A 24,859-nucleotide genomic window follows, 5' to 3' on the forward strand; every position below is an offset into this window, starting at 1 on the left:
TACTGTTCAAAATATGATATATCTTTGCATGCAGCAATGTACTGTAGTTTTCTTATATGGATTTAAGAATTGTTTCATGGAATGTCAGTGGTTTACATTAGCCCATTAAGAGACAAAGAGTTTTAACTCACTTAACAAAATTAGATGCAGACATCGCATGTGTACAGGAGTCTCATCTAACTTCTGAAGAATCTGTAAAGTTAAAGAAGAGCTGAGTTCAGGAAGTGTTTTTTTCTCCAGGGGATGGTAAGCGTAATGGTGTTCTTATTCTTTTCCGTAAATCCCTTCCCATCAAGTTACTTTCTCATTCCTCTGACCCCAATGGTAGATGGGTGTTTGTCAAATTTTTGATAGATAATGTCCCACTCTCCTTACTGAATATATATGCGCCCACAGCGGGTGATCCCTCCTTTTGGTAATCTTTGGCTGCACTTATCACACAACACTACGATGATAATTTCATCCTGGCAGGAGACTGTAATGAAGTCTTTGACCCCTTCCTTGACCGTCAGTCCTCATCTTCTTTTATTCCCCACAGATCTCACAAGTTTTTCACTCAAATAATGAAACAACACAAACTGATAGATGCTTGGCGACTTTCAAATCCTACAGTGAGAGAATATTCTTTTTATTCTCCATTACACCATACCCAATCTAGATTAGACTATTTTTTAATTTCACACAATGTAGCTCAATCACTTATGAAGGCAGACATAGGCTCCATATTAATATCCGACCACACACCAGTTTCCATGCATCTTGACGTCCTGAGTGCACCCAAACTAAATCGTAAAGGCGTTTCAATAACTCTTTACTTTTAGATCCAGTCTACACATCTTCTTTTACTTCTTTCTTCCATTAATTCTACTTCTTTAATCACACAGATACTATATCCTTCCCTGTGGTCTGGGATACCTTTAAAGGTTCAGCTAGGGACTTTATTATCAGATATGTTTCCAATAAACGTCGAAAGGCACGAAAAACTACCCACGATCTTTGAGCTAACATTAAAGCATTGGAACACTCCTATTATTCTTCCAAATCTAAAGATTCTTTATCAGATCTCCTTAAAGCTAAATTTAAATTCAATCAGCACACAACAAATAATGCCTCTAATATTTTGCTTAAAGCTAGTGCCAAATAATACCGAGGTCAGAATAAGGCAGGTCAATTATTAGCAAATTATTTAAAGGTCAAACCAAATAAACTTAATATCGAGTCTGTTTTGGATGGGATGCTCAACTAAAGTTTAAGGATGAAGAGATCCTGACTGAATTTCTTCACTTTTACAAATCACTCTAAGCGTCCGAAACCTCTTTTTGTGACCATGACATAACGCAATTTCTCTCTTCAATACAATATACTCCTCCCGCCAATTTAGATTTTTTGCCACTGGAATTAGATATTTCACAAAAAGAACTCTTGAGGACCTTGCAGAACTGGGGTGGTGTGGAGTGCAAAAAAATGATGGTTTTTGGCCCAGATCTCTGTACTGGGTTGAATGTATTACATTGTTCTGCATTCTGTCCATCAACTGTTGTTTTTGCATTTGTTACCCCGAGTGGGCCAGGTATGCTCAGACGTGAGTCCCCTGCTCTCCACACCACTGGAGTCAAGCTATCCTGGCTGATGACATCTGATAGCCAGAAACCGGTCCTAGGATGCTTGATTCCGGTCCACGGAAGACGTGGCTTGCAGTTCGGGCTGGACTGTTCCCATGAGGAACAGGGCAAAGGCTGATTTGCATATGGCCATGTCTGAACTGGGGTCGTGTGGAGTGCAAAAAAACGATGGATTTAGGCCCAGATCTCTGTACTGGGGTGAATGTATGACTTTGTTCTGCATTCTGTCCATCAACTGTTGTTTCTGCATTTGTCACTCCGAGTGGGACGGGTATGCTCAGACGTGATTCCCGTGCTTTCCACACCACTGGAGTCAAGCTATCCTGGCTGATGATGGCTGATTGCCAGAAACCGGTCCTAGGATGCTTGATTCCGGTCCAGGGAAGACATGGCTTGGCAGTCAGAGCTAGACTGTTCCCATGAGGCACAGGGTCAAGGATGATTTGCATATGGCCATGTCTGAACTGGGGTGCTGTGAAGTGCAAAAAAATGATGGATTTAGGCCCAGATCTCTGTACTGGGGTGAATGTATGACATTGTTCTGCATTCTGTCCATCATCTGTTGTTTTTGCATTTGTCTCTCCGAGTGGGACGGGTATGCTCAAACGTGAGTGCCGTGCTCTGCACCCCACTGGAGTCAAGCTATTATGGCTGAAGACGGCTGATAGCAAGAAACCGGTCCTAGGATGCTTGATTCCGGTCCAGGGAAGACATGGCTTGGCAGTTCGGGCTGGACTATTCCCACGAGGCACAGGGTCAAGGTTGATTTTCATATGGCCATGTCTGAACTGGGGTGGTGTGGAATGCAAAAAAGTGATGGATTTTGGCCCAGATTTCTGTACTGGGTTGAATGTATGACATTGTTCTGCATTCTGTCCATCAACTGTTGTTTTTGCATTTGTAACCCCAAGTGGGACGGGTATGCTCAGACGTGAGTCCTGTGCTCTTCACACCGCTGGAGTCAAGCAATCCTGGCTGATGACGGCTGTTAGCCAGATACCGGTCCTATGATGCTTGATTCCGGTCCAGGGAAGACATGGCTTGGATGTTCGGGCTGGACTATTCCCATGAGGCACAGGGTCAAGGCTGATTTGCATATGACCATGTCTGAACTGGGGTGGTGTGGAGTGCAAAAAAAATGATGGATTTAGGCCCAGATCTCTGTACTGGGGTGAATGTATAACATCATTCTGCATTCTGTCCATCAACTGTTGTTTTTGCATTTGTCACCCCGAGTGGGATGGGTATGCTCAAGCGTGAGTCCCGTGCTCTCCACACCACTGGAGTCAAGCTATCCCGGCTGATGACGGCTGATAGCCAGAAACCGGTCCTGGGATGCTTGATTTCGGTCTAGGGAACACATGGCTTGGAAGTTCGGGCTGGACTATTCCCATGAGGCACAGGGTCAAGGCTGATTTGCATATGGCCATGTCTGAACTGGGGTGGTGTGGAGTGCAAAAAAACGATGGATTTAGGCCCAGATCTCTGTACTGGGCTGAATGTATGACATTGTTCTGCATTCTGTCCATCAACTGTTATTTTTGCATTTGTCACCCCGTGTGGGACGGGTATATTCAGCCGTGATTCCCGTGCTCACCACACCACTGGAGTCAAGCTATCCTTGCTGATATCCAGAAACCGGTCCTAGGAGGCTTGATTCCGGTCAAGGGAAGACATGGCTTGGCAGTTCGGGCTGGACTGTTCCCATGAGGCACAGGGTCAAGGCTGATTTGCATATGGCCATGTCTCAACTGGGGTGGTGTGGAGTGCAAAAACACGATGGATTTAGGCCCCGATCTCTGTACTGGGGTGAATGTATGACATTGTTCAGCATTCTGTCCATCAACTGTTGTTTTTGCATGTGTGTATTATGGAAATGCAGTTCTTGGCATAGTGGGGGCATCCTTCACAGATGTTGTCTAACCCTTGTACAATGATAAACCTAGCATAACAGTGTCAATTCTTGTCATAACGTGGACCTCCATGGTCTGATGTTGTACACTCAGCGTCGGACTGGCCTATAGGGCAGCCAGGCATTGCCCGATGGCGGTCTCATACATCAGTCCATGGGTCATTTGTTGACTGTTTGCAGGTCGCTGCTATGCTTAGCTGGGCCATTTTTTACTGTTGATTTCACTGATATTAAAACAAACATTGTCTGTAGCAAGCGCTAATCCATGCATTTTTCCATACATTGCAAATCACATACGGTGTGTCTTTAAAAGTTTAAAACTGGCACCATTTGGAAAGAATGGTCACTTTTTTAAACTTATAATTCACTAATGGGGCCACCGTTATTTTGTGCCAGTCATATCAGCCACACTAGAATGTAGCTGTGAACAGATTTACTGTTCCAAATCAACAACTACATTTCTTGACGATGTCGTGCAGTTGAATATCTTGCTGTCGACACTGATGCAGGTTGATATTTCACAGTCAATATTTAGATACAGAAAAGCCCTTTATTTAGAGTTTGTAAAAAAAAAAAGGTAAAATGCAATTCGCTCCGTGAAAACACAGTAGTACACATAGCATATACATTGTGGGGACAGGGCCATGGGCCTCAGGCTAGAAGAGGAGGACAGAGTATCATTTTAATTGATGACCCTGTCCCATATACAATATAGCACCGATAACCCTCCTGTTCTCCGAACGGTGTTTATTGTAACGCCCAAGCTTGATATCATCAGGGGCCGGCCTCCTGGACCTACAGCTTCCAGGGTGGGCGGTGGTTTGACCCCCATGTTGGAGATACCTCATGCTTGTGTTTACATCAATGCCTATAGGAAGTCAGCCATAAAAGTACTCTATAAAAGTACCTTTAAACTCACTCACTCACCCACGTATCCAATCACTCACTCACACATGCACAACCTAACTCACTCATTCACTCACACATGCACTCACTCATGCACTCGCACATGCACTCACTCATGCACTCGCTCACTCACTCATGCACTCACACATGCACTCACTCATGCACTCGCTCACTCACTCATGCACTAACACTTCCACTCAATCATGTACTTGCTCATGCACTCCCTAACTCACTCATACACTCACACTTGCACTCACTCATGCCCTCGCTCACTCACTCAAAAGTACCTTTAAACTCACTCACTCACCCACTTATCCAATCACTCAGTCACACATGCACACCCTAACTCACTCATTCACTCACACATGCACTCACTCATGCACTCACACATGCACTCACTCATGCACTCGCTCACTCACTCATGCACTCACACATGCACTCACTCATGCACTCGCTCACTCACTCATGCACTCACACATGCACTCACTCATGTACTTGCTCATGCACTCCCTAACTCACTCATACACTCACACTTGCACTCACTCATGCACTCGCTCACTCACTTATACATGCACTCACTCATGCACTCACTCAATCATTCATGCACTCACTCATGCACTTGTCCATGCACTCCCTAACTCACTCATGCACTCACACATGCACTCACTCATGCACTCACTCACTCACTCATGCACTCACACATACACTCACTCATGCACTTGCTCATGCACTTCCTAACTCACTCATGCACTCACACATGCACTCACTCATGCACTCGCTCATGCACTCACACATGCACTCACTCATGCACTTGCTCATGCACTCCCTAACTCACTCATGCACTCACACATGCACTCACTCATGCACTCGCTCACTCACTCATGCACTCACTCATGCACTCACACATGCACTCGCTGACTCACTCATGCACTCATACATGCACTCACGCATGCACTTGCTCATGCACTCCCTAACTCACACATGCACTCACACATGCACTCACTCATGCATCCGCTCACTCACTCATGCACTCACACATCCACTCACTAATGCACTCACTCACTCACTCATACATGCACTCACTCATGCACTCGCTCACTCACTCATGCACTCACTCATGCACTTGCTTATGCACTCGCTCACTCACTGTGGCAAAAACAGAAAGGCTTCTACTGTAATAAATAGAATCACAAACATTCCCTAATAGAAACAGACCCACTAGGGGAAATTGTAAGGCCCATTCATGGGGAATGAATACATTAAGGGATATCGTGTAAGGAAACACGCCGAGAGGGCACCCTATCAGCGGTCAGTGGTTCTTTCACGCCCTATGCATGTCACTCTGATAGCCTTTGCCCGACAGTTCAGTGCCATGGACAGCGCAGCCTAAGGTGGGTGAATTATCTATTTTCATGCCCCATGGCCTCGAGGCGCCCCACAGACAGAAGGGTGAAGACAGCAGTGCATAGACGGACGCTGCTTGCCACAGGTCGGGGCCGTGCTTTCCGTTGCTAAATGTGACCTGTTTTTTTATAGTTGGTTTATTGCTTTATTTCGATATGCAAATATCATAAAAGCATTACGAAGGTATATAAAACAGCACATCGTAAAAGACTGTACATTAAAAACAAAGCAGATAAAAAGTAGCAATTTGATCAGAAATAAATTAATTAAGAAAAAGATTAAATTGATATGGACAGTCTTTTTGAGCGGATCAACCATGCCCATTTAAAAAATTTGGATACAGCACAAACAATGGGAGAGGATGTATCAGTTAGTAAAATCCGTAGAGCCACCAAATACTGGCGAGTACCCAATTGTCTACAGAGTGGTTTAAGCCAGTGGGATCTTGGGCGGGCGTAATCCGGACATTCAAAAAGGAAGTGTGCCACGGTTTCGGGTCTATTAGTACATAGGGCGCAGTGGCGTGATGCCTGCATAGGCATATTCCATCTAGAGAGGAGGTCAGCTAGAGGTAAAGTGCCTAGTCTAAATTTGATAAAGAGTGCCCGGTCCACAGAAATGGTGATTATGTCCAGATAAGGCTCGAAGGCAACAACGTCTTTTATTTTCAGGTAAGCTGCGGTGGAGTTGCAGTGACGCTGGTTGCTGATGAGCTTGGCAGAGACCCATTCCCAGTATAGTTTTTTTAGGGTCGCCTTCGGGGGGGCAGAGTGGGCAGACCAACAAGACCCCAATCCTAAGTCCCCTAGGAGATTTTTAATGTCCCTAAGCCATTTAATCTTCTGCCAGCCGTCCGAACCCATCACCTCTGACAGCCCGTCTGCATATGATTTTCGTTCCGGGACCCTCCACAGACGAGCCCAAAGGAGAAGAGGCCGGAGGCGGGCCTGGTCCTTGATTGCTTTACAACCCGCATCCAGAAGCACCGGAACTGTCGGGGTGCTCGTCGGGATGGCCAAGAGGTCCTTTAAAAATTTGTTCTCTGCCTTGGACAAAGTCTCCATGTTACCTAGGCCCCATAACTCAGCTCCGTAGAGTGATGCGATTACAGCTCGGGCTTTGTAGATGTCAATTATTGGAGCTACACATTGTTTAGATGAATTATTATACTCATTCAACAAAGCTCCCCCCACCCTTTTGTGGCTGATGGTCATTTTGTTGATATGGGGAGTCCAGCTCATGACATCGCTCATACGAATTCCCAAATAGTAAAATTCTGACACTCTTTCAAGAGGGATAGAGTTCAGGATAGGAGGGCGGCCAAGCTTGCGGGGGGGCGGGGGGGGGGTGCATGATTAGATATTTGGTTTTGTCCACATTGATGACAAGTCCTCCTTTTGCACAAAAGTCCTGGAAGCGGTTCAAAAGCGTCTGAAGGCCCTGGGGAGTTTTGGAAATGAGGAGGGTGTCGTCGGCAAACAACAGGGTTGGGATCCTTACGCCCCCCAAGGAGGGGGCGTCTGCTGGTTCACCAAGCAGGTGCTCTACCACCCCGTTCACGTACAGGGAAAATAAGGTGGGAGCTAGTACACAGCCCTGCCGGACGCCCCTGACGACCGGGATCCTATCGGTCTTTTCCCCGTTCAGTCCCCATCGCACCTGAGCATAGTTGGTGTTATGCAGTTTGATGAGGAGCATTAAGATGTAAGGCGGCATCCCAAAACCATAAAACACCCTCCAGAGTTCCTCCCTGGGAACCAGGTCAAAGGCAGTCTTCAGGTCTATAAAGGCCAAGTAGAGACTGCCTTTACCCAGCTCCACCACCTTCCAGTAAAGTAACAGGAGTCTAAAGACTTGCTCGATAGTTCCTGTACCGGAGGGAAAACCAGCTTGCATGTCGGACAATATGTGGTTATCATCCACCCATTGGAGAATCCTCCCTAGAATAGCTTTTCCCGCCACCTTCTGGGTTGAGTCAATAAGGCTTATTGGCCTATAATTCCCCGGTAGGTCCCGACAACCCTTTTTAAAAATTGGGACTACCTCTGCCCCTTTCCAAGACTCTGGCACAGAACCTCCCTCGATGATAGCGTTAAGAAGGGCAGAGATCAACACCCCCCATTCACCCGGATAGGCTCGGAGAAGGTCCCCTGGCAACCCATCCGGACCAGCTGCTTTTAGTGGTGTTAAGGATTTAATCAGATTCGTGACCTCCTGTGCGGAGAAGAGGTCAGTGCACTTGCTCATGCACTCCCTAACTCACTCATGCACTCACACATGGACTCACTCATGCACTCGCTCACTCACTCATGAACTCACACATGCACTCACTCATGCACTCGCTCACTCACTCATGCACTCACTCATGCAGTCACTCATGCACTCACTCACTCACTGTGGCAAATAGATAAAGGCCACTACTGTAATAAAGAGAATCACAAACATTCTCTAAGAGCAACAGACCCACTGGGGGAAATTGTAAGGCCCATTCATGGGGAATGAATACATTAAGGGATATCGTGTAAGGAAACAGGCCGAGAGCGCACCCTATCAGCGGTCAGTGGTTCTTTCACGCCCTAGGCATGTCACTCTGATAACCTTTGCCCGACAGTTCAGTACCATGGTCAGCGCAGCCTAAGGTGGGTGAATGATGTTCATGCCCCATGGCCTCGAGGCGCCCCACAGACAGAAGGGTGAAGACAGCAGTGCGGAGGCGGGCGCTGCTTGCCACGGGTAGGGACCGTGCTTTCCTTTGCTAAATGTGACCTGTTTTTTTATGAGAAAGCTGTGATGGAGCAGGCCAGCCTTCACACCCCATCACCCTGCAGGGCTCAGTGAAACACACGCACCTGAACGCTGCTCCGAGGATGGAGGTGCGCCAGGGCCATCGGGCACAGGGAGTTCTTTCCAGGAGGAGCTGAGAGTGAAATAGAAATATGCAGAACGTAAAGCACATGAATGTAAGAGTAGCGATGTTGTGGGAAGGCCATTTTAGAATTAGTGTAGGCAAAGATGCATTATGCTGATATTAAACAACGAAACATAAGGCAACTGGTGTCTGCTTCTGAGCTGTGACTAAGTAATGAGTAAACATGGGTGAATGCTGTTCAGATTTGTGTGTAAATTGACAAACCGCTGCATTTGCCCGCAGTAAATCGATATTTTAGGAGAGGGTCCAAGAGGAGCAGGTGGATATCTACCAATAAATAGGTGTGTGAGTGTTTTCAAAGTTACATGCATTCCTGCCCTGGAAACCCCTCTCCCTGGAAACCCCCACTCTCTGCTCCTTCATGTGAGTAAATTAATTTACAAATGCGAAATCCACGTTTCCAAGTTCCCAGAGTGGCTTTACATTCGTGCCTAAGCCTGTTTGCGCGTGCAGTTCAGATGTACACAGACATTGCCGTGAGAATCAGGCCCTTTATAATGATCATCATAAATAACTTTATTTCAGCATAGCCATAAAAATAGACGATAAATAATACATGTTACATACACTCAATACCACAGTTTTAACAAATAGTCAAATTAAGGAGCTTATTTGAGTCCATTTCATGCAACAATTAAATTCATTGAAAGCAAAACTCATTACAAACAACATTATCGATTAAATGTAGTTAAAATTCATAATAAAAGTCTACACAACCAATTAAAACCTTCAAGAAACTTTAGCATTATTAGCAGCAATAGTGGCCCTCCTAGTCGCCCACATCAAGCCAAACAATTTGGCAGGGGCGCAAACGTACAGCGGGGATTGTCTCTTTTTGTCCTTCACAGAATGGACAGTCCACCCTATCACCACCCTTCTATTTCACAGTGAACGCATTTACAGCAAGTGTGCCCACCCTAGAGTGATGGTAGAGTTTTCTGTCAAGTGGAACAGTTATTCAATCCCAATACTGCTCACACCTGTGGCAAACTTAAAGTTAAAAAATTCACTGGTAAGTGAGGCATTCCTGGCTCCCTCCTCTTCTTTCTGCAGGACATGGGCACAAAAATATTTTTTCATTACTACATTTGGTGGAATTTTGTCAACCACTGGGTGGAGGCCAAGCCCACCAAGGCCGATCGCCTTCAATAACTGCCTTACTTTGTTTGATTTGTCAAATCTAATCAGTTCAGGCATATTGCGCTAGCTCAGGGGTCACCCAAATCCTTCACCAATATAATAGAAATGCAGCTGAGCCTTCAGGGTTACCTTTTTTATGCCCAAATCCATAAGTAAGGGCAGCAGCGGGGGACTCACAGGGAACACAGCCATCTCTCTAGAAAATGTATTCTCAGATTTTGCAAACCCTATTGTGTCACCGCAACCTCACAGCTCAGCCCCATACAGTGCAACCCCCAAAGCCTTTCATTCATAGATTGTTAGGGCTGGGGATATGGGCCTAGTGTAGCTAGCATCCAGTTCTTTTAAAATAACTCCCGCTCTTTGTTTGTGTTTTAGCGTAGCAGCGTCAATCTGTTGACCCCAGGAAAAGTTAGATGTACGTTTAATCCCTAGGTAGGGAAAAGAGTCCACCTGTACCAAATGTTCACTGCATAGAGATTTTTTTCCCTTACATTTTTTACAGTGACTTAATCTTGTCAACATTAATCTGCAAGCCCTTCTCCAGACAAAAGTAATTAAAGCTAGCCAGAAGTTTTTGAAGGCCACTCAGTTTTTCTTGGATTAGCAGAGTGTCATCCGCAAACAACAGCAACAGCACTTTACCATTTGCCAAACTTGGCGCATCCGCCCCAACATTTAAAAGATGATGTGCCAGCCCATTCACATATAAAAAAAATATTGTGGGAGGCAGTACATATTACTGACAGACGCTCTTCAATACTAGTTTTTTTTGCTGTCAATTGTCCCTGGCAGCCCCACCGTACTCTGGCAAGGGTATTTTTGTGGAGTCTGACCAACAGAGATAATATATCGGAGGAGACACCCATTTCTCCTAAAGTCACCCACAGCTTGCCTTGTGGTACAAGATCAAAAGACGATTTTAGATCGACAAAGGTGACATAAAGGTCACCTTTTCCGATCAAGAGAGTCTTCCAAAATATAATTGCAAAGCAAAAGACCTAGTAAATCGCCAAGGTCTTAGGTCTGTACCCTGCCAGCGGATGGCTTATTATATCATCAATCCACCCAGTGCATCATTTTAGTAAAGACCATACACCAAAAACCCTCTGTAGGCAATCAATTAGAATAATCGGCCAGTAATTAGTAGCAAACTCTTGTCTCCTTTTTTGTAGACAGGGACCACCTCCGCACCCTGGCACGATGCAGGATTAGAGGCACCCAGGGCTTTGTCATTCGCTATAACCAGTATATATTAGGCCCACTGTTAGACCTGGAACCATTGGCATGAGTCTACCCTGCATGTTTGCCTTTGCCTTCTGTGTTTTTGCTGTGTGTTGGACTGTGTTTTACTGGTCGATATGCTTTGGGCACTTTGCCACTGCTGTTCAGTGCCAAAGTGCAACTGCTCCCTTTGTAAATTGCTGTTATGGATTAGTGACTCCATGATTGGCATATTTGATTTATTTGTCAGACCCTATTGTAGTGCACTGTGTGTGCCCAGGGCCTGTAAATCAAACGCTGCTAGTGGGCTGCAGCACTGATTGTGCCACCCATAGAAGCAGCCTGTAAAATGTAACTCTGGTTGGCCATTGCAGAGCCTGTGTGCAGTCTGAGACTGCCATGTTGACTAGGCAAGTGCGCACACTTGGCAGTCCCTAAACTGCCCCTTTTCTACATATTAGTCAATCCTAAGGTAGGCCAATGTACCCCTGTGGGCAGGGTGCATTGTATGTGAAAGGTAGGACATGCCCTGGTGTGTGTGGCGTGTCCTGATAGTGAAATACTGCCAATTTTGTTTTTCACTATTGCAAGGGTGCCTGTTCCCATAGGATAGAGTGGTGAGATTGTTTATAGCATCTTATAAACATAACTGGACCTGGGAACAAGGTAGAAAAATAAAGTTTAGTATGCCTGACCTCAGTATGTTAAAGTGCTTCTTTTAGTGAGGATGATTTTTACATTCTGTGTTGGAAAGTACCACTTTTAGTAAGTAGGTATTTTCTTGCCTAACCATCCAATGTGCCTCTGCTGGGTTTGTGTATTGTATGTCTGGCTTTTGGATGACAGCGCCGGAGAGGGGCAGAGGCTCCAGAAATCATATGAGTCAGGGATGACCTGAATAGACCTGGGCTGCATTTAGAGTCGGGGAGGAGATTTTCGTTCACCTGAATGGGCCTGGTCTGCCTGCAAAAATGCTGTCTCCACCTCCTGCCAGGAAGCTGCACCAGTGAGGACAGAACTGGTTTTGGCTGGGTACGGACACTTTCTGGCTTCAGAGAAGAAAGGATTTTTGTGTATAAAAAGAGGGACCAGACCCCAGACTTTTAGATCAATTCCGGTTATCAAGATAAACCTTTGTCAAGGAGAAGAGCTGAAGACGCTGAGGAGGAGTACTGCCCCCGCGCTTTTTGCTGTCTGGGGTTGGCCTGCAGTGGCTGCTTGTTGCCAAAGAAAGGAGAAAAAGGACTTTGCTATTTGCTTTGTCACCTACTTGCAAGAGGATGTTAAAAGTGCTTGTAACTGAGCTGGCCTCCTGTTCTGAAGTTATGTTATGTTATGGTATGTTTCATTTGTACAGCGCACAGCTACTAAAAGTGTCCCGGCGCTAACTCACGAAAGTCCAATTAATCACACTCCGAATCAATCTTAAAAGAGCAGCCTTTTTAGTTGTTTTTTCAAAAGCAGTGGGTCAGAGACACTCCTCAGAGCCAGCGGTAACAGATTCCAGGCCAAACCAGCGTTGCGGGCGAAAGAATTTCCGCCTAGCCTCTGGCGATTGAACCGGGGGTTCTGCATAAGCAAATGATCCGAGGACTGCAGGTGCCGCGATGGTTTATAAAAGGCACATCTCTTCTGTAAATAACTAGGACCGAGCCCATACAGCGCGCGCTGAACAATGGATAGCATTTTAAATTTAAAACGTGACTCCACAGGCAGCCAATGCAGGGTGCGTAAGTGGATACAAACACTCAATTCAATTCATGAAGCTTTATTCGGCACATAATAAAATGACCATAAAAGCACAAAACATATATAATATCAATATTACAGACTACAGGACATATATAAAAAGGTGTCATTAAAATACAGACAAAACAAGTGATAGACAGAATGTGGATCAATGTCACACATTCACCCCAGTCCAAAGCAAAACAATGGATTTAGGCCCAGATCCTTGTACTGGGGTGAATGTAAGACATTGATCTACATTCTGTCCATCAAATTGTTTTTTGTAATTTTCTCCCTGAGTGTACTGGGGTAGCTCAGACGTGGGTCCCAGAGCCTCCACACCACTGGAGTCAAGCTAGCCGGGCTGATGAGAGGTGTTACCTTGAAACCGGTCCGGTCCTCGGATGCTTGATTCCGGTCTGGGAAAGATATGGCTGTTGTAGTTCGGACTGGACTGTTCCCATGGGGCACAGGGTCAGAGCTGATTTGCATAAAGCCATTATCTGACCCAGGGTGGTGTGGAGTGCAAAAAACAATGGATTTAGGCCCAGATCCTTGTACTGGGGTGAATGTAAGACATTGATCTACATTCTGTCCATCAAATTGTTTTTTGTAATTAAAATACAGACAGCATTCCTAAAATAACATACTTTTACGTGCCTTGATAGAACGATACAAACACTCTGATTAGAAGGCAGTCCCAAAAGCAATCTAGCGGCCGCGTTTTGGACCACTTGCAATTTCCTAGTCAGATAAGCAGGAGTACCCATCAGGAGAACGTTGGCATAGTCCAGGCAGGATAAGATCAATGCCCGAACCACGGCCTCCTTAGAACTGACTGGCAGAAGAGGAAGAAATTTCTTCAAGGTTTTCAGGGTCCCGAAGCATGTCCCTCTCAGGGACACAAAGACTTCACCACCAGCTCCCCTGAATTTCATTGCTGGGAATTCCAACCTGCAAAGAGGCGTCTGCTGCTGTTTAGGACATCTAGAGACTGTTTGTCGCTGGGAGCTGGAAAATCGATGCAACATCGAAGAAGTTGTCACATCCACACCTGTTTCTGATGCATCGCCGAAGAAACCGTCGCTGCGCCTGCCGTGGCTCAAGAAATCACTGCACGATGCATCAGGTGCAACCATATTCGAAGTCCCAGGTCACTGCACCAATCCTGATGCAAGCCTGCTGCGCAGCTGCACAAAACCATGCATTGTAACGGATCAATGCATCGTGGCACCAAGACTGTTGCATCGTAGAGGGAAGCTGTAAGAAACCGACGCATCACCTCCCCACGCAGTAAGAAACCAATGCATCACCTCCTCTCTGGTAAGGAATCGATGCATCACCTCCCCAGCGTTGCAGTAAGGAACCTGCGCTTTACTGCCCCTGAAGCAAGGAACCCGATGCATCGCCTTCTCTGTGTGTAAGGAACCAACGCATCACCTTCCCTGAGGCCATTTTGTTTGTTTTGCGTGATGCCTCCAAGGTAGTTCATGAGAAAAGTGTTACATTTACAACTTCCATTGAACTGAACTATTTTTACCATTTAAAAGCCTTATTTTTAATACCGTATTGTGGATTTTTGTTGTTTGGTCTTATTTTGGTTTAGATAAACATTACTTATTTTTCTAAACTGGTGTGGTGTCCATTTGTAGTGTTTTCACTGTATTACTGTATGTGTACACAAATGCTTTACACACTGCTGCTCGAGCCAAGCTACCAAGGGGGTGAGCAGGGGTTATTTTAGGAGTGTAGCCCCCTTTCTCTGACTAGAAGTAAGGGTTTCTATTTGGACAAACGTACCTACCTCTGCCAACTAGAGACCTCCATTTCTAACACTCACACATTTGTATTGTACAGGAAAATATATAAAGGCACACATTCAGGGCCAGCTGCTCTCCCAGAAGAAAAAGTTGCCAGTGAACTTATGACTTCCTGTATGCAGAAAAGGGGTTTTCCAGAAGCGGGGCCTCTTCCTGATATAAGGCTAAAAAATGGGTAAATCATTCTCCCGGCTGGACAAAATTCTGAGGCTTCATCCTAGCAGTATGCTCACTCTGGCCACTAGCCTCCAGAACAGAGAGTCATCTTTCTAAGAACAAGAATCCAATAAGTCCCGCCACCTTTCATTGTCCCAATCTTTTTTGGGTTTAACCAGCACCAGCTTGGACAATTTCCTAGAGGAGGTAATCATGGATAGATTTTTCACTTTAATAGACTTGGCCAATTATCTCTTTGCCCTTCTACAGTCTCTACTGAACCAACTCCCACCTCCAGACTTGGTCAGTTTTTTTCCTGTATATGGGACTATACAGTAGGCAGCAATGTAGTTAAGGAACTTTGAATGCATTTCAATGACTTCAAAGTTTGTCTTTGTTTACATCCCAACAATGCAACAATTTGATCAAGAAATCAATTACATCTTTTGCAATGGATGTTAAAAGTGTGGGTTTCCCACTAATTTGCCTCCATTTTGCGTCTATCCGCAGTATGTTCAATATTTCTGGTACTAATTGAAATTGTACAGTCACTTCCGGAATTATTGAACAAGTCTACCATTGTGAGGCATAAGAGGTTGTGATCTCTCTCCTCCCGTTCCAATATGATCAAATTGTCTGCAAACTGCCACAATGTCAACCAGACAATTATATAATCAATGCAACTTTTAGATCTGTTATTGGAAAATGTATATGCTACTTGTTTTTTAGATTTAGACCTCCCATTTATGGTTTGTATGCCAAATTCGGTGGTGAGTGTCTTAAAGCCGCCTGAGTCCACATTTTAACTGGGGCAACCTCCAATTGTGGAATTCCCCATGTTTCGTCTTCCTCAACTGTGATTCCAATATCAATCCTATCAAGTGGCTCAACAGTGATATTAAAATTCCCGGCAAGAATCAAATGGGCCCCAGTGTGCTGCCTGTCCAACAGGGTCTCAATGGAGTCAATTTTTACTGATCTAGCTCCGCTAATTTCCCCTCTCACATAGATGTTAAGGAATAGCATAGTGGGCTTTTTTATCCAAACTAACTTCAATGCCAAGTATGTTGACGTTCGCTATATTTACTTGTAGTATTTTACAGTTCAAAGAGGACTTAACCCATGTTATCAGCCCACCCGTTGGTCTCTCAACTTTGTCTGACATTGTGGGGATGAAATATGTCAGGTAACCCCGTCTATATACTAGGACTGTTCAGCAGGATTCTTGAAAAATACAGATGTCCAATGTGTCAATAAACTGGCCCCAAGTTGAAAGCAATAACTTAGATTTGAGACCAGCTACCTATATTCCAAGAAATTAATCAAGTGTTAATTGGAGCGCAGAGTGATGAAACGCTACTGGGGGGCTGGTGTGTTTCGTCTACATCGCTTATCGTAGCAATTAAGCAAGCGGGGCTTGTCTGAACAGAGGTGGTCGGTACAGAAACTACCTCCTCAGGTGCCATTTCTAGATAGATTATAATCGGTAAAAGTGCCTACAAGGGATTTTTTTTAACCAAAACAGTCTTTTAAAATCAACCCAATTCATTTAGAAAGCCCTTATTAGTGTCTTATTGCAAATCAATTGACAAAATTAATTACATTTATTCAAGGTGAATTAATCAACATAGACACACCAAAAACAGTGCAAACGCAGGTGTATACTTTTAGAGCACAAATTTATGTAGAAAATGTTATCACAAAAAAGGGTACGAAATACCATACACAACAATACAGCAAAAAGTGAGATCAATTTTTCTTACAGCAATTATTCGCTCATAAACACTTTTGTTATCACCCATTAAAAATATTTACAAATGAGGAAAGCATCATTGATGATACAATGAAAAATTCCAAAGAAACGTTTTCAAATGAAAATGGGTAGGATTGTTGACGTTTCGGTCTTATCTCGTGCTAACATCTACAAGACCCTCTTCAGGACAAAATGTTCTAACGTGTAATGAAGACCCTAGGACAATGAATGAAAATAACCATATATATAGGTCATATGGAAGATGATTCACAAACAAGGAATGCAAAGTGGCCTCAACAATCTGCAGTAATGTTGTGGCGGCTTTCGAAATATCTATGCTCGCTACACCAATATAGTTTGATACTTGACATGCCAGCCCTTTTATTTGACTCGCTATGGGTGGTGTTAGACCAGGAGCACTTTCAATTCAATTTAAAATTGCTTTGGCCAGTCGAGAGTCTGTCCATAGATAGATGGCACTAATATTCTCAGGAGGGGACTTCATCTCATTATGATTTGGAAGATTAGAGACCTCGTTAGTGACCTCTTGCCTGGTTACAGTTCGTGGCTCTAAAGCCCCCAGATTCCTAGTTGTTTTTGTGCCTTCCGAACCCAACCCAAGATGTATTATATAGGTGACTTATTTCACTGGTACTTTTTATTTGTGTCTGCAGGGGAATGCCATGGTCACGTCTAAGTCAATCATTAATATCAAGCTCGGACTTCCCATCACGTGTCTGATCAGGTTTCTCTAGGGATAGTGGACCCCTACCCCTCGCACCCTTGTACTTAAACTGTATATGTGACTTCTTTGGAGGACAGGACTGAATGCCAAAGGTGACAAATCCATCTGCAATACTCTTATCCCGAAATACCAAGTCAATAGAGTCAAGCGATGTAGAGGCTTTTAGACATCTTCTGGCATTCACAATATCATTTATAATGATTGAGTAGCAACCCCTAGCAACACCTTGTTCTTTAGAGAGTCCTCATCCTCAAATTTTACAGGATCTACTATTTTTGGTACATTGGTCATTATGAATTTAAACCCATCCTTGGGAATAGCCTCTTCCTGCCACCTGTAAAATTAGAAGGGTTCTTTCAATGCCTGAACCCACACTTTACCATGTCGTAATATAGCAAGGGGCTAATTTTTGAAATTCCACAGGGCACAACATGGGACAGATAGTCTGGTCTAAGCAGACTCTCCTTATGGGTATTTGCAACACCATGCTCTACTAGTGCTACGCTACACGCCTTCTCACTGCCGGACCATGGCAACGATGATCTTTAATGCAGCATTGGAATCTCCCTGCCAAAAGCCATTCCATTTTAACCATAAGGCGACCTAACGTTGATTTCAGTTCTCCAACTTCAACTTTTAGCTCCATAATAAAGGGGAGACAAATAGTCCACTACTGGTGATGTTTGATGTGTCCCGTAATTTACTTTGTTCCGCCCTCTGGTCCCCCTTCAAGTGGTGGGGATGCTATAGACCCATCCTCCTCGACCAGTAAGGGGAGAAACCGATTTTGGCAAATGATCGGTGTGGGAGGGACCTTTTTCCTGGCCACAGCCACATCTACTAGCTCAGGTCTAGAGCAAATAGTAGAAGGAGAGGGTAGGGTTTTATGGAAATAGCGCAAGATTTTTTCTTCTCCCTTTTTCTCTTTATTTACAGGCTGATTATTCTGAGCAGCAACTGTCCCTATAGTGGTAAGCTGTTACCAGTGATAGTTCTTGACCCTCCTTTAGGGCTTCTTCAGGATTCAACACTGCACGGACCCCTGAGTTTTCCCTTCTCCTTAATTACAGACTTTTAATAATTGGGCCTGGCGACCCCAGGGTTAGCACAACTATCTCGCACCCTGTATAGCTCCTGACACTAGTTTCAATCAAATTTTCAATAAATCAATTAAGTCCATACGGACCCGTGCTATAAGAATCTAATCAGACTTAGGCTAATACACAGATCAGAGTGTAAGTATATTAAAATTGTTGTCCTATGTACATAAGAAAATGTAGGACTTCTCACAAAGCAGCAGTGGGTTCTACGTCTCGGCTCATTTGTAAATAGGGTGACCAACTGGCATGGGTGCAAATTCAGGACAGTGAGTGTAAAAATTCAGGACAAATGGTCAAAATTCAGGACAAGAATTCAGGACAGAAGGTCAGAATTCAGGACAAAAATTCAGGACAAAGGGTGCGTTTTGCAGACACAACAGAGGAGGTTGCGCAATAATATGTAAATAGACAACCAACACAAGTTCAAGTCAAAATAAGTTTATATTAGTTGAAAAAACTTTGCACTGCATCTGTTGTGTGTGTGAGTGAAACTTAAACACCTGAGTTTGCATATTATAAAAAATAAAATGAAGAAAATTAACAGAGCTGAAGGCTTTTCAGATCTTACATACCCCCTCTCCCCTAATCGAAAAAACCACCTCGTCTGATCAGTCATCCCAAGGGGATGTGATGTGTAAACACTAAAGGAGCTCGGAAGGCCAGGGTAAACATGAAAATAATAAAAGCACAAAAGCAGAAACTTTGCACTATTGGAGAAAAATAAATAAATAAGAAAGGACAATTGTGTATTTGTACCATTATCACTGCTTGTGTGACAGTTTAAGAGGCTAACATTGGGGGGCGTGCCTGTGACTCTCCGGTGCGGACGGGGCTGAGGACGGGTCTGCGAAGCGTCTAAAACACCCGAACGGCTTCCGAAACCAGAGGAAACGGAATATGAGCTTGTCGTAGCTCAAAGAAAGCTGCTCTCCGCCTTCCTGAAGGTCCACTTATTGAGCTGTGAAGCTCTGACGTGGCAACTCAAACACCGCGCCCGCCATCTTGCATCACTTGCCGACGGAGTCGCGGATCTTAGCACGACTCTCGGTATGGTGCTTGGCCCTTGAAAACGGCAATTTTGTGGTACGTGACTTTTTATTGTTCAACTCCGCTTCATTATTTTCAGCCCTCATTATATTTAAACAGCTGTTTCCAGTCGCGGATTTTAGCACGACTCTCAACATGGCGCTTGGGCCGCGAAAACAGCAATTTTGATGTGCATGACTCTTCATACTCAACTCTGCTTCACTCTCTCAACCCTTGTTTTCTTTAAACAGCTGTTTCCACGTTTTGGGCCCACTTTCTGAGGCGTGGTGTTTTCACATGATATGGGAGTCTGCCATTTCCTCTTAGCCGCCGACGGAGACTCCTCCAATGTGGCATTTATGTGGTTCCACCTGATGTCTCCCTTTCAACCAATGCTCCGGGTTGTTTAATTCTTTATGGGCTCTACTTTCATGCTGTTTGACTCCAATTTATGCACATTATTGCTTTTCTGTGACTGTGGCTGGCTCAAGCAATAGCTTTCTCTCCATGGAGTTTGGTGACACGAACTTTCTCGTCACAATACGTCTTTTGAATACTGCTTTCTACCTGTGTGACCTATCAATCTTCCAACTACATTATAAAATCAACCCTCAGTTGTTTTTTCTCCGCTTGAAGAGACTTCTTTTCTTATTCACTAAATTCATTATAATTTATGCTGAATTTTGTACCATTTGGTTATGTATTTGCAAGTTTCTTACACCTTAAAAATGCTGTTCATATTCCTATGATATGTTGATGTCTTTTCTTGCATATATGATAACTTATTTTTCATGTTTTTTACTCTCAACTTTGCTTTGATAAATCTTACAGTTATATGACCTCTTTATGGGTAAACAGCTAAAGGCCTTATCTCAAACTAAACCTCCATTGCGTATGTTTATGCTCCAGACTAGCTCACACTATCAGTGCCTAGCAATGGAGGACTCTGCCAGTACCTCATCTAAATCTTCAATAATATCCACAACCTCAGCACCTGCTGCTTCTGCCAACACTACCAAATCGTCCTCTAAGAGATTGAAGAAAGATCCTCCGTCGCCTTCGAAACAAAACGCTTCAGTTACTTTGGACCTGTTGTTGGAAGAATTTCGAGCTCTGAGGCCGTTTATTGAAGAGAATACCTCAGCGATTCAGACCCTCACAGATAAATGCTCTAATATGGAAGAGCATGTTATTACTTTGGAGCGCACTGTGGATACTCTCTCCTCTTCTACATCCAAGGTAGAGTCCTTGTCCTCCCAGGTAATATTGCTCCACAAGCAAGTGGAAAATTTGGAGAACAGAAGTAGACCGAATAACCTTCGCATTTACGGGCTGCCTGAGCAGACGGAAGGTTTTGATCCCATTACCTTCTTTAACCCCTTCCACGCTGATGACGAGCTGGCTCGTCATGGCGTAGCCTCCTCGCACGCTGATGACGAGCCCAGCTCGTCATGTAACATGCGCTTTTGAAAATCTCAGCGTACGAGCGGAATTCCGCTAGCGCGCATGAGGTTAAATAATTTCTTCCACAAATTCTCAAGCTTCCTGAAGGTATCTCTCTTAGCATTCAGAGGGCTCACCGTCTGGGTTCAAGGTCATCTGAATCTTCTCTGTATTCCAATAATCGACCAAGAGGTGTGATAATGTACTTTCTGGAATATACTGACTTAATACGGGTCCTCTCTGCGGCTAGGGCACTAAATAGAATAACTTGGTCTGGTAACTCTTTGTTTTTCACGCAGGATTATGCCAAGTCAACAGCTGATCGTCGCAAGGAATTCTTGTCACTACGACCCCAATTGCGCTCTATAGGGGCACGTTATGGGCTGTTTCATCCTTGCCTTTTTAAGGTCACCATAAATAACAAGACCAATACTTATAAGTTATGAGGATCCATTGCAGCTCAAAAGTTTCCTGTACTCATTCCAGTCCCAACCAATGGATACGGCCTCATCATCACACTCCAAATGACTTTTCTCGTATGTGTTGATGCCCTGCAAGTTTACCTATTTCTTTAAGCCTGCATTCTGGTTATAAATTATATATGACGCATTGAGTTTTACATCACTCAGTAATTTTTCTTAAGTCTACTGTTTATTGTTCACTGTATGTTTTTGTCTGATGTATATTTTTATTTGTACATGTATACGTATTTTATTTATTCATTTATGTACTTTTCTCTTCACAGATTAACTCAACATTCCTCATCCAACTCCGCGTGTTCTTATTGCCCGTTGGTTGTATGTCCTCTTCCCCGTCCTTCCTCATGAGTCCTGAGCGCGTCATCATTCGTTGTGGCCTTCCACCCTTCCACTCCTCGTATGTCTTGGATTTGTTGTAAGTCTTTTGTTTTTTCATCCTTTCGTTTTCTCCATTTCCTGCTTTTCTTTTCTCTTCTACCTCTTTCTTTACCTTGGTTCCTCTTCTTGTTTATCTTGAACTTCTTTACCATTTTCTCTTTCTCTCCAATTTCACCTTACGTCATTTTCATACATTATCCCCTCTTTCTTTCTCTTCTCTTTTCTTTCTTCGCCTTATCTTTTTTCATATTTTATTGGTTCATGGTTAAAAATGGTTCTTACTGTTCAAAATATGATATATCTTTGCATGCAGCAATGTACTGTAGTTTTCTTATATGGATTTAAGAATTGTTTCATGGAATGTCAGTGGTTTACATTAGCCCATTAAGAGACAAAGAGTTTTAACTCACTTAACTAAATTAGATGCAGACATCGCATGTGTACAGGAGTCTCATCTAACTTCTGAAGAATCTGTAAAGTTAAAGAAGAGCTGAGTTCAGGAAGTGTTTTTTTCTCCAGGGGATGGTAAGCGTAATGGTGTTCTTATTCTTTTCCGTAAATCCCTTCCCATCAAGTTACTTTCTCATTCCTCTGACCCCAATGGTAGATGGGTGTTTGTCAAATTTTTGATAGATAATGTCCCACTCTCCTTACTGAATATATATGCGCCCACAGCGGGTGATCCCTCCTTTTGGTAATCTTTGGCTGCACTTATCACACAACACTACGATGATAATTTCATCCTGGCAGGAGACTGTAATGAAGTCTTTGACCCCTTCCTTGACCGTCAGTCCTCATCTTCTTTTATTCCCCACAGATCTCACAAGTTTTTCACTCAAATAATGAAACAACACAAACTGATAGATGCTTGGCGACTTTCAAATCCTACAGTGAGAGAATATTCTTTTTATTCTCCATTACACCATACCCAATCTAGATTAGACTATTTTTTAATTTCACACAATGTAGCTCAATCACTTATGAAGGCAGACATAGGCTCCATATTAATATCCGACCACACACCAGTTTCCATGCATCTTGACGTCCTGAGTGCACCCAAACTAAATCGTAAAGGCGTTTCAATAACTCTTTACTTTTAGATCCAGTCTACACATCTTCTTTTACTTCTTTCTTCCATTAATTCTACTTCTTTAATCACACAGATACTATATCCTTCCCTGTGGTCTGGGATACCTTTAAAGGTTCAGCTAGGGACTTTATTATCAGATATGTTTCCAATAAACGTCGAAAGGCACGAAAAACTACCCACGATCTTTGAGCTAACATTAAAGCATTGGAACACTCCTATTATTCTTCCAAATCTAAAGATTCTTTATCAGATCTCCTTAAAGCTAAATTTAAATTCAATCAGCACACAACAAATAATGCCTCTAATATTTTGCTTAAAGCTAGTACCAAATAATACCGAGGTCAGAATAAGGCAGGTCAATTATTAGCAAATTATTTAAAGGTCAAACCAAATAAACTTAATATCGAGTCTGTTTTGGATGGGATGCTCAACTAAAGTTTAAGGATGAAGAGATCCTGACTGAATTTCTTCACTTTTACAAATCACTCTAAGCGTCCGAAACCTCTTTTTGTGACCATGACATAACGCAATTTCTCTCTTCAATACAATATACTCCTCCCGCCAATTTAGATTTTTTGCCACTGGAATTAGATATTTCACAAAAAGAACTCTTGAGGACCTTGCAGAACTGGGGTGGTGTGGAGTGCAAAAAAATGATGGTTTTTGGCCCAGATCTCTGTACTGGGTTGAATGTATTACATTGTTCTGCATTCTGTCCATCAACTGTTGTTTTTGCATTTGTTACCCCGAGTGGGCCAGGTATGCTCAGACGTGAGTCCCCTGCTCTCCACACCACTGGAGTCAAGCTATCCTGGCTGATGACATCTGATAGCCAGAAACCGGTCCTAGGATGCTTGATTCCGGTCCACGGAAGACGTGGCTTGCAGTTCGGGCTGGACTGTTCCCATGAGGAACAGGGCAAAGGCTGATTTGCATATGGCCATGTCTGAACTGGGGTCGTGTGGAGTGCAAAAAAACGATGGATTTAGGCCCAGATCTCTGTACTGGGGTGAATGTATGACTTTGTTCTGCATTCTGTCCATCAACTGTTGTTTCTGCATTTGTCACTCCGAGTGGGACGGGTATGCTCAGACGTGATTCCCGTGCTTTCCACACCACTGGAGTCAAGCTATCCTGGCTGATGATGGCTGATTGCCAGAAACCGGTCCTAGGATGCTTGATTCCGGTCCAGGGAAGACATGGCTTGGCAGTCAGAGCTAGACTGTTCCCATGAGGCACAGGGTCAAGGATGATTTGCATATGGCCATGTCTGAACTGGGGTGCTGTGAAGTGCAAAAAAACGATGGATTTAGGCCCAGATCTCTGTACTGGGGTGAATGTATGACATTGTTCTGCATTCTGTCCATCATCTGTTGTTTTTGCATTTGTCTCTCCGAGTGGGACGGGTATGCTCAAACGTGAGTGCCGTGCTCTGCACCCCACTGGAGTCAAGCTATTATGGCTGAAGACGGCTGATAGCAAGAAACCGGGCCTAGGATGCTTGATTCCGGTCCAGGGAAGACATGGCTTGGCAGTTCGGGCTGGACTATTCCCACGAGGCACAGGGTCAAGGTTGATTTTCATATGGCCATGTCTGAACTGGGGTGGTGTGGAATGCAAAAAAGTGATGGATTTTGGCCCAGATTTCTGTACTGGGTTGAATGTATGACATTGTTCTGCATTCTGTCCATCAACTGTTGTTTTTGCATTTGTAACCCCAAGTGGGACGGGTATGCTCAGACGTGAGTCCTGTGCTCTTCACACCGCTGGAGTCAAGCAATCCTGGCTGATGACGGCTGTTAGCCAGATACCGGTCCTATGATGCTTGATTCCGGTCCAGGGAAGACATGGCTTGGATGTTCGGGCTGGACTATTCCCATGAGGCACAGGGTCAAGGCTGATTTGCATATGACCATGTCTGAACTGGGGTGGTGTGGAGTGCAAAACAAATGATGGATTTAGGCCCAGATCTCTGTACTGGGGTGAATGTATAACATCATTCTG

The sequence above is a fragment of the Lissotriton vulgaris genome, chromosome 2_1, assembly GCF_964263255.1.
Source record: "Lissotriton vulgaris chromosome 2_1, aLisVul1.2, whole genome shotgun sequence".
Lineage (NCBI taxonomy): Eukaryota > Metazoa > Chordata > Amphibia > Caudata > Salamandridae > Lissotriton > Lissotriton vulgaris.